The sequence below is a fragment of the Callospermophilus lateralis genome, chromosome 18 (genome assembly GCF_048772815.1).
Source record: "Callospermophilus lateralis isolate mCalLat2 chromosome 18, mCalLat2.hap1, whole genome shotgun sequence".
In the NCBI taxonomy this organism is placed as follows: domain Eukaryota; kingdom Metazoa; phylum Chordata; class Mammalia; order Rodentia; family Sciuridae; genus Callospermophilus; species Callospermophilus lateralis.
Window position 1 is genome coordinate 18040867 of NC_135322.1, and position 13431 is coordinate 18054297.

Genomic DNA, 13431 nt, shown 5'->3' on the forward strand with positions numbered 1-13431 from the left:
GCACAATTACTTCCTTTCAAAGGTACAATATAGACATTGTGGAGGGAGTAATTTAACAGGAGAGAAATTTGAGGAACACTATTTCAACCAGATGATCACACTACTTTGGTGGTGTGTATGTATCCTTATTATGATGTAATAACAATGAAACTCTTCATCTGTGATCTTCCTCCCCCATCAAAAAAATTCATAACTTATTGAGGAAAACCCATAATCATGAGAAAATCATCTAACAAGTTCCAGCAGAAAGATATCCTACAATATGCCTGACCTGACTCCTCAAAACTGTTAATATAGTGCTCCCTTTGACAGCACATATACTAAAATTGGAACAATATAGAGAAGATTAGCATTGGCCCCTGCACAAGATGACACACAAATTCATGAAGTGTTCCATATTAAAAAACATAAACAAAAAAGGTCAAGGTCATCAAAATCAAGCAAGTTCTACATCTTTCCATCTCCTCACTCCCACCAAAATAATCATCATTTTTTTCCTTCTATCTCTGTGTATTTAACTTTTTTAAGATTTCACATATAAGGGATATCATGCAGTATATTTATAGCTTTTTTTTTGTTGTTGGTTGGTTGCTTTTTTTGGAGGGGGGGTTCATTGTACTGGGGGTGAACACAAGGCTTCCTACATGCTAGATGAGTACTCTACCACTGAGCTATAACCCCAGTCTTTTTTCTTTCATTCTTTTTTTCTATTTTTTAAAAAATAAATGATAGCGAAATTCATTACAATTCTTCTTACACATATACAGCACAATTTTTCATATCTCTGGTTGTATATAAAATATGTTGACACCAATTCGTGTCTTTATACATGTACTTTGAATAATGGTGTCCATCACATTCCACCATCCTTACTAATCCCCTGCCCTCTCCTTTTCCCTCCCACCCCTCTGCCCTATCTAGAGTTCATCTATTCCTCCCATGCTCCCCCTCCCTACCCCACTATAAATCAGCCTCCTTATATCAAGAGAAAACATTCGGCATTTGTTTTTTGGGGGGATTGGCTAACTTCACTTAGCATTATCTTCTCCAACGCCATCCATTTACCTGCAAATGTCATGATTTTGATCTCTTTTATTGCTGAGTAAAATTCCATTGTGTATATATATCACATTTTTTATCCATTCATCTATTAAGGGCATCTAAGTTGGTTCCACAGATTAGCTATTGTGAATTGGTCTGTTATAAACATTGATGTGTCTGTGTTCCTGTAGCATGCTGATTTTAAGTCCTTTGGGTGTAGACTGAGGAGAAGAATAGCTGGGTCAAATGGTGGTTCCATTCCCAGATTTCCAAGGAATCTCCATACTGCTTTCCATATTGGCTGCACCAATTTGCAGTCCCACCAGCAATGTATGAGTGTACCTTTTCCTCCACATCCTCGCCAACATTTTTTGTTGTTTGTCTTCATAATAGCTGCCATTCTGACTGGAGTGAGACGATATCTTAGAGTAGTTTTGATTTACATTTCTCTAATTGCTAGCAATGATCAAAATTTTTTCATATATTTGTTGATTGATGTATATCCTCTGATGAGAAGTGTCTGTTCAGGTCCTTGGCCCATTTATTGATTAGGTTATTTAGTTTTGTTTTTTGTTTGTTTGTTTGTTTGTTTGTTTTGGTGCTTACCTTTTTGAGTTCTTTACTTGGAAATCAACTTAATGAAAGAGGTGAAAGACCTATACAATGAAAGCTACAGGACCCTAAAGAAAGAAACCAAAGAGGACCTTAGAAGATGGAAAGATCTACCTTGCACTTGGATAGGCAGAATTAATATTATCAAAATGATCATACTTCCAAAATCACTGTACAGATTTAATGCAATTCCGATCAAAATCCCAATGGCATTCTTCATATAAATAGAAAAAGCAATAATGAAATTTATCTGGAAAAATAAGATACCCAGAATAGCTAAAACAATCCTTAGCAGGAAGAGTGTAGCAGGTGGCATCACTATACCAGACCTTAAAACTATACTACAGAGCAATAGTAACAAATCAGCATGGTATTGACACCAAAACAGACTGGTACACCAATGGTACATAATCAAGGACACAGAGACTAACTCACAAAATTACAATTATCTTATATTAGACAAAGGTACCAAGAACATGCATTGGAGAAAAGATAGCCTCTTCAACAGATGGTGCTGGGAAAAATGGAAATCCATATGCAACAAAATGAAATTAAACCCCTATCTCTCACCACGCACAAAACTCAACTCAAAGTGGATCCAAGACCTAGGAATTAAACCAGAGACTCTGCATCTAATAGAAGAAAAAGTAGGCCCTAATCTTCATCATGTGGGATTAGGCCCCAACTTCCTTAATAAGACTCCTATAATGCAAGAATTAAAACCAAGAATCAATAAATGGGATGGATTCAAACTAAAAAATTTCTTCTCAGCAAAAGAAACAATCTGTGAGGTGAATAGAGAGCCTACATCCTGGGAGCAAATTTTTACCTCTCACACATCAGATAGAGCTCTAATCTTTTTCTTTCGTTCTATTACAGGGTCTCACTTATTTGCCCATTTTATTTCTGTGTCTGTCTTACTTCATTCAGCATAATATCTTCCAATTTCATTCATATTGTGGTAAATTCAGGATCTCGTTCTTTACGTCTGAGTAATATTTCATTGTGTATGCATATGTGTGTATCATGTTTTTTATACACTTATCTGTCAAGAAACACTTCAGCTGTTTCTGTATCTTGGCTATTATGAATAATGCTACAATGAGCATGGAAGTGTAGATATCTTTACCAGATAGTGATTGTATTTCCTTTGGGAGTATAATGAGAAGAAACATTGCTTGGTCATATTGTCGTTTTATTTTTAATTTGTTTAGGAATCACCAGACTGTTTTCCACATGGATGCATCAATCCATGGAATCAGAATTCAATAAAGGAAAAAATAGGGAGATATAAGTCAAAGGACAAATAGTAGTACATATGTAGAATGAGAAATCTAGAGATCTAACATACAATGTGAGGTCTGCAGTTAATTATACTGTATTTTGCCCAAATTTTAGATTTTAGGTGCTTGTTGCAAAATAATGGGTAACTGTGATATTATGAATACATTAATTTGCTTGACTATAGCAACAGTTTCACTGTATCTATATCACACCCAAATATATACAAGTATATATTTAAAACAACAAGCAAAATCTAATGAACTGTTACAGCTAAGGAGACATAACTAATGCAGCATATATCCTGGATGGGCTCTTGAAACAGGAAAGTTATATTTAATAGACACTAAGAAAATATAAATGAGCTATGGACCTCAGTTAATAATAATGATTCCATATTGATCAATTAAATGTGATAAATGTACCACACTAGTGTAAGAGGATAACAATAAGTGAAACTTTATTGTGGGAGAGTGCAAATATAAGAGCCCTGTATTATCTCCAGAACTTTTCTATAAATATGAAACTGTTCTAAAAATAAAGTCTACCAGTTAAAAAAAGGAAAACAAATTTCAAAACTCAGAGAAAAATCTTACATAAGCCATCCACTTCAGTATTTGTGTTTTGAAACATTAATTCTCTAACAACCTGGCAATGTGGAAACTTTTATTGTATCAATGGGGTAGTTAAGGCTCAAAGAAATGAAGTGACTTCCCCCAAATCATGCACCCAGCAAATCTTGGTTTCTAGAGGCTGGACTGAAACCCAGAGTTTGGCTTCAGAGCTGGGACCCTCAGACACTTGACTACAGTTCGTTGAACCCCTCAGCATGGTGCCAACACCCACCAGGGACCACTGGGCTCCTGATGCTGCTGTTGCTGTTAGCTTTGTTGTAATTTTTGTCAACATTTCCTCACCCTGACACAGCAGAGCACCTGCTGTCTGCACCTTGCAGTCTCCTTGCCAATAGTGTCTCCAGTAGTTCCCCATAAAAGGCTTTTTTCTTTGACTCAACACACAAGATCCAAAGGCAGCATCTGCCTCCACAGTGAGCATGTCACAGAGTCACTAGATACACTTGGTGATTCAAGCCTTGGGTCTATCTGCACCTTTACCAGTGACGCAGCAATAGGCTCTGATCTCATCCAGTCCAAGGCCAATATGTCTGTGTTTGACTTTTCAGTTGTCCATGGCCTTCCAGTACTTAACTATGATCTTCACCTGGGAAGAATGGGGGAAGTTGGACCTGTCCCAGAGGACCCTGTTCCAGGAGGTAATACTGGAGACCTGTGGGCACCTGGTCTCATTAGGTAAGCCTCACCTCTCTCCCATGTGTAGACAGCCTCTTACTTCAGGTCTGCCTGGTAGGAAAAGCCTCTGAGCCCACTCTCCCTGCCCAAAATTCCTGCTGTTTTTGTTTCACTTCCCCCTATCTTACTATCCCTGTCTACCCAGGCACCCTGAGGGGCCGAATACAGGAAATCAAGAACAAGCCTGCACTCTCAATTCTAATATCTAGCACAAGCTGCCCTCTGTCTCAGGTCCTTAGTCCTGATTCTCACCAGAGGGAGACTGAATGGGCAAGCTTTGTTGGTTAGGTGTTCCCATGACCCAGTTTGCTTGGGCTGCAGATGATGGTCCATTCTCAAAAAAAGTCCATGAGTCTAGCAGGCCAGCTGGCAGCTTTCTGAATTACACAGTATCCATTACGCTCACTTTTACCTGATGTCTACACAAGCATCCTTGATTCCTAGGGTCTGTCTCACAATCCTCTTTAGGTGCAGATGATTTTAAAAGGTGCACAAATGTATCATCAATGTATCATTGATGGCATTGAATGGAGACCTCTGTGCTGCTTTCTGATTGTTGTCAGGAGAAAGTCTTAATTAGTGATGAGTCTCTGGTGCCTGCCCTAACTTTTGCTAATTTTCCTTTTCAACAGAGGAAGTAGCCCTAATTTATAGCACAAGAATCTACAGCATTATTTTTATTTCATTGTTGTATTGTGATGGCAACCTATTTGTGAAAAATGAAATTAGTTTTCCCATTTATAAGTCATACAAGATTCCATTTCTGAAAGAATCTATTTAAGTAAACAAAATCCTCAGCCCTTTGTTACAAAATGAACTCATGAGCTGAAGGTAAGATGTGAGCTACCCATCATGCTGAATTTGGAAGAGGTTGCTTTCCTTGCTCTTATTTCCTCATTTACAGCACTTTGGAAAAGGGTCCTGAAAATTAACCCCTTCATTCATACATGAAGTCATGGGAAACTCTGTGTTAGATGGGGTTATGTGAATTGCAAAGTCCTTCCTCTCAACTTACAAAATCCATTTGACACAAAAAAATATTTCACAAAGGATAATTTGAGGGCTTTTAGTTTAAGGGACATTATAGTAATAACAGGTCTTACTTTTCATTGGATAAAACCATTAAAAATTGAGCATTTCATTTGGGGCCACGGTAGATACATGCTGAACCCAATAAGAAGATGTCCTGTCTTGATTATATGATGAAAGTTTAGGTGATCCTCTGATGTTGGCTTTTCATTAGTTGAGACTTCCATCTCAGAATAAGCTATTTTTTAAAAAAACAAAATAGAAAGTTCCAGTTTGCTGGCACAAAATAGCATCGCTTTCCTCCTTCCTTTCCCAGTAATAACTATCTCGAGGCACAGCACAATTTATTTTCATCAATCATGATCTCATTTATGGCTTCATGCCCACTGGGCCTGGTTATGCCCAAGGGCATTTGGGAATGTGTCCAATGGCAAGGGGTAGTCACTTGCAATTTTATACCTGTGAGCTTGGGTGAGCAAAATGTGTGTCAGCCCAAAGAAAAAATAGTTTACAGTAATGGTCACACTAATGTCCCTTGAACACTAACACCATGTCAAGCCCTGTTCCAGTCACCCCCCCTGCTCCACTGATTTAATCCTCACAACATCCCTTGTGAAATGTGGCTTTATTGTTGTTGTTGTTGTTGTTTAAGGTTACTGACTCTGCACCTAGTTCTCTCCCCTATAGGAAGCTGCTGCCCAAAGACAACAATGACATTTTTAGCATTAGGGGTTTTTTAATATGCTTCCTTATTGAGGTATACCTACTATTTGGTAATATGTATGATCCTAAGTGTCCAGCTGGATGCACATTTCACCTGTGGCTTTCATTCCTGTGATTTCCACCTGGATCAAGCTTGGATATTCTCAGCCTATGACACATTTCCCCCACTGCCTCCCAGTCAGTTCCCCACAAAGGCACCGCTTCACTGACCTCTGTCCCCATACATTAGATTGGCCCCTTCTTGAACAGTATATGAATGGACTCACACTGTGTACTTCTCTGAGTCTTGGGTCTCTGTTCAGCATTCTGTTTGAGAAATTCATAGCACAAGTATTACTTTCTTTCCTGAGATCACTGATGCAGATGTTCCCTAGTTCATACACTTTCCCTTCGCTTCACTCTGCTTCCTTAGAATAGCTTCGAATAGCTGTTTTCCCAAATAAAACTGAACAAGGTCAGAGTCAGATGTAGATCAATTTGAACCATGCTTTTTCAATCCTCCCTGCACACTTGGAGAGCTTTTAGAGCTACTAATGTCCAGATCTAATCCCCAGAAATTCTGTTCCATTTGGTTCATGAATCACATCAGACATTCCCAGGTGGTTATAATGTCCATGGAGATTGAGACCTACCTACTTAGGTTAATTCGAAAATAGCTTTTTCTAGAGGGGGAAAAAGGAAAAGAAAGATAGGGCCAATCTCATGTAAATCAAACGGAGATTAGTAGAGGAAAGGGCCTAAGGGGTAGGAGGTGGGGAGGAAGGGGGGAGTGCTCGGGATTGATATTGGCCAAATTATGTTGTTATATTGTGCATTGTGTGCATGTATGAATATGTAACAACAAATACCATCAGTATGAATAACTGTAACGCACAAATTTTATAAAATGTAGGAAAAAGAAAATAGTTTCTTGAATGAAAGGTCTCATTCTGGGGGTCCCATGATTCGTGTAAAGGGGGAAGGGCTGCTTCTGAACAGAGTCAGATTCTGCAGGATGGAGATCCAGGGGAGTGGCTGTTAGGTAGATGGCCATCACTACCCTCTGCAGACTTTTGACGCAAGGATGGTGTTTATGCTCTTGGTTTCCAGGTTACAGGTCAGCATTTTCTTTGCATGGTTGGAAGGAGTAGCCTCATTCTAAGATCTTGTTCTTATGTTGAATACCATATTGAATATAGAGGTTCATTTTGTCTTTACCAGAATATTGCTGTCCTGTTTCTCCATGTTCAGGGTATCCTATTCCCAAACCAGAACTGATCTGCCTGCCGGAAAATGAGCAAAATCTATGTATGGTAAAGAGAGGCCACTCCTAAAGTTCCTGCTCAGGTGAGTGTCTGAGATCCAGGCAAGTGGTGATGGTGGGGGATCCCTGTACCCTACAGACAGTAGGGAACCTCTTGTTGGGAACAGGAAAGGATCTTGTGACTTTCCTGGGGGCTTGGGAAGCCATGTAGCCCTGTGATCTATTCTTTCCGCCTCATCTTAGTACATACTTTTTTGAGACTCTAACGTGGCATCTTTCTAACTTCGCAGTGGAACATTAGTCATTTTATACAGATAATGAGCAATGTTTTTAATCCACAGATGCACTTCTGTCTCAGATCTTCATTTCATCACTTATCGAAGATATTTCACCTGAGATGACTTTTCATCATCCTTAAATAGAATTTCCTTAAATAAGAATTCCATCTTATCCAGTTTATTTTTCATTAAACTTTTAGCCTGAAGTACTTTCATCTCATGCTTTCTTCAAAGACATTTTTACTACATGTAGAAATTTAGGCTCATGGTTCTTTCTTCAGCAGTTTCAACTGATCCCTGAATCATAATTATGTATACATAGGTAGAGAGTGGTGACAGATAATTTATTCTAGTCATAGCTTTCAAGTATTAAATTAGGATGGGAACAGAAAACCGTAATACTGAGAGAGCGGTGATTATTGGAGAAACTTAGGATTGTTGGTAAAGAGAATGAGAGTATTGGTATGTAGGAAAAATAATATGAATATCTGCTAATCAAATCATTGTTCTGTGCTAGGTGCTCAGCAATCCCTTTCTCCCTTCCTGGACCTGGCTTCCCTTACACTTAAATTGGTTCTCACTTGAGGGACTGCAGATTCAGGTAATGGAATAATTAAATCTTGCTGAGAGTGATACCAGGTAACTGAATCACTGAACATCAGACTCTGCAATCTCTCAATCCAAACTTTGTACCTGGTATGGCTGCCCTAAAGAGAGGGGAGGCAGAAGAGAGGTGAATTTCCTGAAGATTAGATGTCAACTGATGTTAGACGCTTGAAATCATGTCATCTGCACTCTCCACTTTAGCCGATGGGCAGTTAGCTAGTTGTCAAGTGTTGAATCATGTAGCCTGTGAAAATTCATCACAGGCAATAGGACTACCTATTCATGCATTATCTGTTTTTAAAAATAAAATTTTAAAAGGAGCCACATGTTACAAAGATGTACTTTCATGTAAAAACTTTAATGAATACTCTGAGGCCACTTGCTTAATTGTAGTGATTATATTTTATATTTTTTAATATTTTTAGTAGTCGATGGACATTTATCTATCTATCTATCTATCTATCTATCTATTTTTGTGCAGTGCTGGGAATTGAACCCAATGCCTCACACATGCCAAGCAAGTACTCCTCAACTGAGCCACAAACCCACCCCCTGTATTTTATGTTTTGACAAAATATCCCAAATGCAATACAAACGGGACATCTTAGACTTGCAGTATAAATGGAAGTCTCGTGATGATTCATAGAATATTTCCCAGAGACCTTGGAGTGCTGGTTGGCCATTGTCATGAAGAACAGATACGAGACAGAAACTACACTACCCCAAAATGTTTCTTTGCCTCCACTGGAAGAAGGCATTTTCTGTACCCCACAAAGACAGTAGTGGAGTTTCTGGAGATGCTGTTAGGGATGTTCATTTGGCAGTGGTGGGTCACTCACTCCACAGAGACCAAGCTGATTCCCAGGCAGGTCCTCAGGACTGTTTAAAAAGTATTCATAAAACTTATAAAGAACAATAGAACAGGGCTGGGGATGTGGCTCAAGTGGTAGCGCGCTCACCTGGCATGCGTGTGGCCCGGGTTCGATTCTCAGCACCACGTACAAACAAAGATGTTGTGTCCGCCGATAACTAAAAAATAAATATTGAAAAAAAAAATTCTATCTCTCTCTCTCCTCTCTCACTCTCTCTTTTAAAAAAAAAAGAACAATAGAACAGATTTCACTCAGAGAGAGTATTGCAAGAGGTGTAGAAACCACTTTGTGATGGGGTTTTGCAGTGGGGTGGATAGATTAGGCTCAACTCCAAACACAAGGAAAAGTCGGGATTTATAGCCAAGGAGAAGGGTGGTGGTCAGTGCATGGAAAATTTCTAAGAGGAAGCATCAGAAATAAGGGGGCACTCAGGTTAAACTGACTTAGGATTCTTGCTAAAACTGAAGAGACAACATGGAAGTCCAAAAGTCAAGTTCTAGTTGAGAATAGAATTTAGAAGAATATGCTAGAGTCTCGTCGAGTAAAGATCTTTGTCAGGACCAAGCAAGGAAACAGTGCCAAGGAAAGGTCCTTCCTCCGCTCCTCTGTATGAGCCATGAGTCCCCAGATCAGGAGTTTTGCCAGGATCCTCCAGAATGTCTGCACCCACCCTTCATCTCCATGATGCCACAGGACTTGTGTGTATTTTATATTGGTGGAGACCAAATCTTGGAGTCCCAAACATCACACCACACCAACTGTAGAACAAAGTGGGAGCTGGTTGAGCCTGGGAGGCACCCTTATCTCTCAGCTGTCATGACCCTACTGCACCCACTTTGTTCACTAGTGGTCCTGGTGCTGACAGACCCCGTGAGTGAGTAGAAGATCTCAGTCCCCCAGATGTTCGACTCCTACTTTCAGGTTCTTGGTGCCAAGATATAAAGAATGATGTTGACCTGGGCCTTTCCCCCTGCCCACATGTGGTGATTTAGAAAGAGGAATTTTCTGGTCATGATGGCAACACTAGTATGTGCAAGTAAAGGGGGCAAAGAATGGGTCGCCTTGCTTGGGCAAATCAGTGGGGTAGTAGGTGTCACAGGGACAGGAGAGTGACTATGAGAGGGTACAAATAGGGAAGATCAGAATATGGCAATGTCAAATTGTCCCAGGGAGGGTCAATTTGAGAGGGATGCTGAGGCTTAGAGGGAATGGAGGTCAAATTACAATATGACCTGTGAGGGAGCTTATTCACCCTTGAATGGATTCATCAGGCTTTGGTGGTGACTGGAAACCACTCCCTGAGTGAAGAGACACAATATGAAACACAGTCGAGAAAGAGGATATGAGGATAATAGATGTATGTATGGTTGTGAAAGGTTGCAGCCCCACATGGCCAGGCAAGGTCTTCAAAATAAAGTTGGTGCTGTCCTTGTCAGTGGTAACCATCAAAGGTGTATTGAGTTGAATTGTGTCCCTCTCCTCACCAAAAAGTAGATGTTGAAGTCTCAATAATCAGTACCTCAGAATGTGACCTCTCTTGGAAATAGTCTTATATAGAGGTAAGCAAGGTAACAAAAGAGGTCATGAAGGTGAACCTTAATCCAGTATGACTGGTAATGGTATGAAAAGGGGAAATTTGGACACTGAGACAGAGAGGGAAGACAACATAAAGACACACAGAGACCTCAGAAAACTTGGAATAAGACCACAGTTTGACCCAATTATCCCCCTCTTTGGTATATACCCAAAGGACTTAAAATCAGCATACTACAGTGACACAGCAACATCAATGTTTATAGCAGCTCAATTCACAATCGCTAAGCTATGGAACCAACCTAGGTGCCCTTCAACAGATGAATGAATAAAGAAAACATTACTCGGCCATAAAAAGAATGAAATTATGGCATGTGCTGGTAAATGGGTGGAACTGGAGACTGTCATGCTAAATGAAATAAGCCAATCCCCCAAAACCAAAGGCCAAATGTTTTCTCTGATATGCGGATGCTAGTACACAATAAAGGGGAAGGGAAGAATAGAAGTTTGTTGGTTAAACAAAGGGGAATGAAGGGAAGGGAGTGAGATGGGAATAGGAAAGACAGTAGAAGGAATTGGACATATCTTTCCTATGTTCACATATGAATACATGAAGAGTGTAACTCCACATCATGTACAACCATGGGAATGGAATCCTAATTGGAACAAGTTATACTCCATGTATGTACAATATGTCGCAATACACTCTACTGTGATGAATATCTAAAAAGAATTTTTAAATGATAAAAAAAGACACAGAGAGAATACAGCCACATGATTGGAGTGATGCCTCTTCAAGCCAAGAGACACCAAAGATGTTGGCACCAAGTGTCAGAAGTTAGAAGAGGCAAGGAAAAATTCTCCCCAGAGCCATCAGAGAAAGCACAGTCCTGCCAACACTTTGACTTAAGTCTTCTAGACTCCAGAACTGTAAGACAAAAAAAAGTCTGCTATTTCAAGCCACCCAGTTTATGGTACTTTCTTACAGCAGCTCTAGGAAACTGGTATGCATCTAGGGCAGGGTGAGATCCTCATTGCTTTTACGGGATAATCTCTGAATGGTGTGTGCAGAGAGACTTGCAGGGAGCCCATGCAGATGTTGGTTTGCAATGGCAATGGGGTTCACAGGTGGGATCTAGAGTTATGAGGGAGACACAGGATCTTGAGTGATATGCCTGTGGGAGGAAGCATTAGCTTTTGGGCCTGGTGTTGGGGTTAAGAAAGACGATCAAGTTCATTTTTGTCTGTATCTGGAAGGTATATTTTATGATGCTTTGACATCTTGGGGCCTGGCTTCAGTCTCCTGGAGAGCCCACCTTTCCCAGAGCTGGATAACTCATTTGTAGTAAACAACTGGGCAGTAGGTAAGTTACTGATACGTAAATCTATGAATCTGAGTCCATGCTCCCACCTACCTTCTACAGTCCAGGACACTATTCTTCTGCCCTAAACCACTCCAGGCCAGGTACAGAACCTCTAGGAACCACACTTATAGCCCAAGATTCACCAAAATTATTCAAATTTTTCAAATCCTTAACTGGCTCAGCTTACCTGATCTGCCCCTGGCTTATGTTTTTCCCATCACTTTTTCTTCTTTTGTTTTTTCAGAATATCAAAATTCTTTAGCACTTTATTAAGTAGTTACAGCCATTCTAAACTCAGTCAATAAGCCAGAGACTTAGCAAAGTCACTGCTTTCACTTCCTCCTCCTGACTTCTGATGTCTGTCAGCTCTATAGTGACCTCTTCTCTCTCATTCCCGGCATTAGCAATTCGTATATTTCTTGGTAAAATTTAGCTAGATGATTATCCATTTTACTGATCCTGAGGATTTTGATTTCATTACTCTTCTCTATTTTTTCTGCTCATACACACACACACACACACACACACACACACACACACACACACACACCTGTGAAAACAGTATCACAATTAAGGTAATGAGCACCCCTGCCACCTCCAAGAATCCTCCTGCTCTGTCTGTCCCACTCTTGTAATAAGAATACCTGACTTAAAATTCACTCTTTCAAAAAAATTTTTAAATATTATGTCATAAGCAGATCTAGAACTTATCCATCTTGCATAACTGAAACTTTATAATTTTTTAATATTTATTTTTTAGTTATAGGTGGACACATATCTTTATTTTTTTATTTTATGTGGTGTTGAGGACTGAACCCAGTGCCTCACACATGCTAGGCGAATGCTCTACCTCTGAGCCACAACCCCAGTCCCTACCTCATAACTGAAACTTTATACCTTTTTAGTCAGCTTTTTGTTATTGTGACCAAGATTCCAAGCAAAAACAATCCAGAAGGGAAAAGTTTATTTTGTCTCATGGTTTCAGAAGTCTCAGTCCAGAGTTGGCTAAGTCTATTGCTCAGGGGGCAGGAGGTGTGGCTGAACATCATTGTGGAAGGGTGTGGCAGGAGAGAGAGAGAGGTGGGGAGGGGAGGAAGTGGGGGCATCCAGGGACACTCCTGATGCTCTACTTTCTCTAGCTAGGCCCCACTTGCCTATAGTTACCATCTAGTAAGCCATTCAAATTATTACTCTACCAAATGGATTAATCCATTAATTACGTTATAGCTCTCAGATTCTAATCATCTCACCTCTGAACATCCCCAAATTAGCAATATCCATTCAAACTGTAACAATATCTGTTGGACAGCAGCTCCCCATTTACTCCTTCCCCAGTCCCTGGGGCCACCTTTCTACCCTCTGCTTCTGAGTTTGAATATTTTAGGTATCCCATGTAGGTGAAACCATGCAGTTTTGTCTTTCTGTGCCTGGCTTATTGCATTTGTTTTAGTGCCCTCTGGGTTCATCCCTGTTGTTGCATATGGCAGGATACCACTCTTTTTAAGGCCAAATGATATTCCTTTTTTGTATATCCAAGAG

At 40.0% G+C, this 13431-nt stretch overlaps 1 non-coding gene across 1 annotated transcript; it reads left to right on the plus strand.

The window, feature by feature from the left end:
* Positions 1–296: 296 nt before the first annotated feature.
* Positions 297–403, plus strand: LOC143384572 (U6 spliceosomal RNA). The gene has a single exon (XR_013089374.2). It is a non-coding gene; the product is annotated as a U6 spliceosomal RNA (small nuclear RNA).
* Positions 404–13431: the final 13028 nt, after the last annotated feature.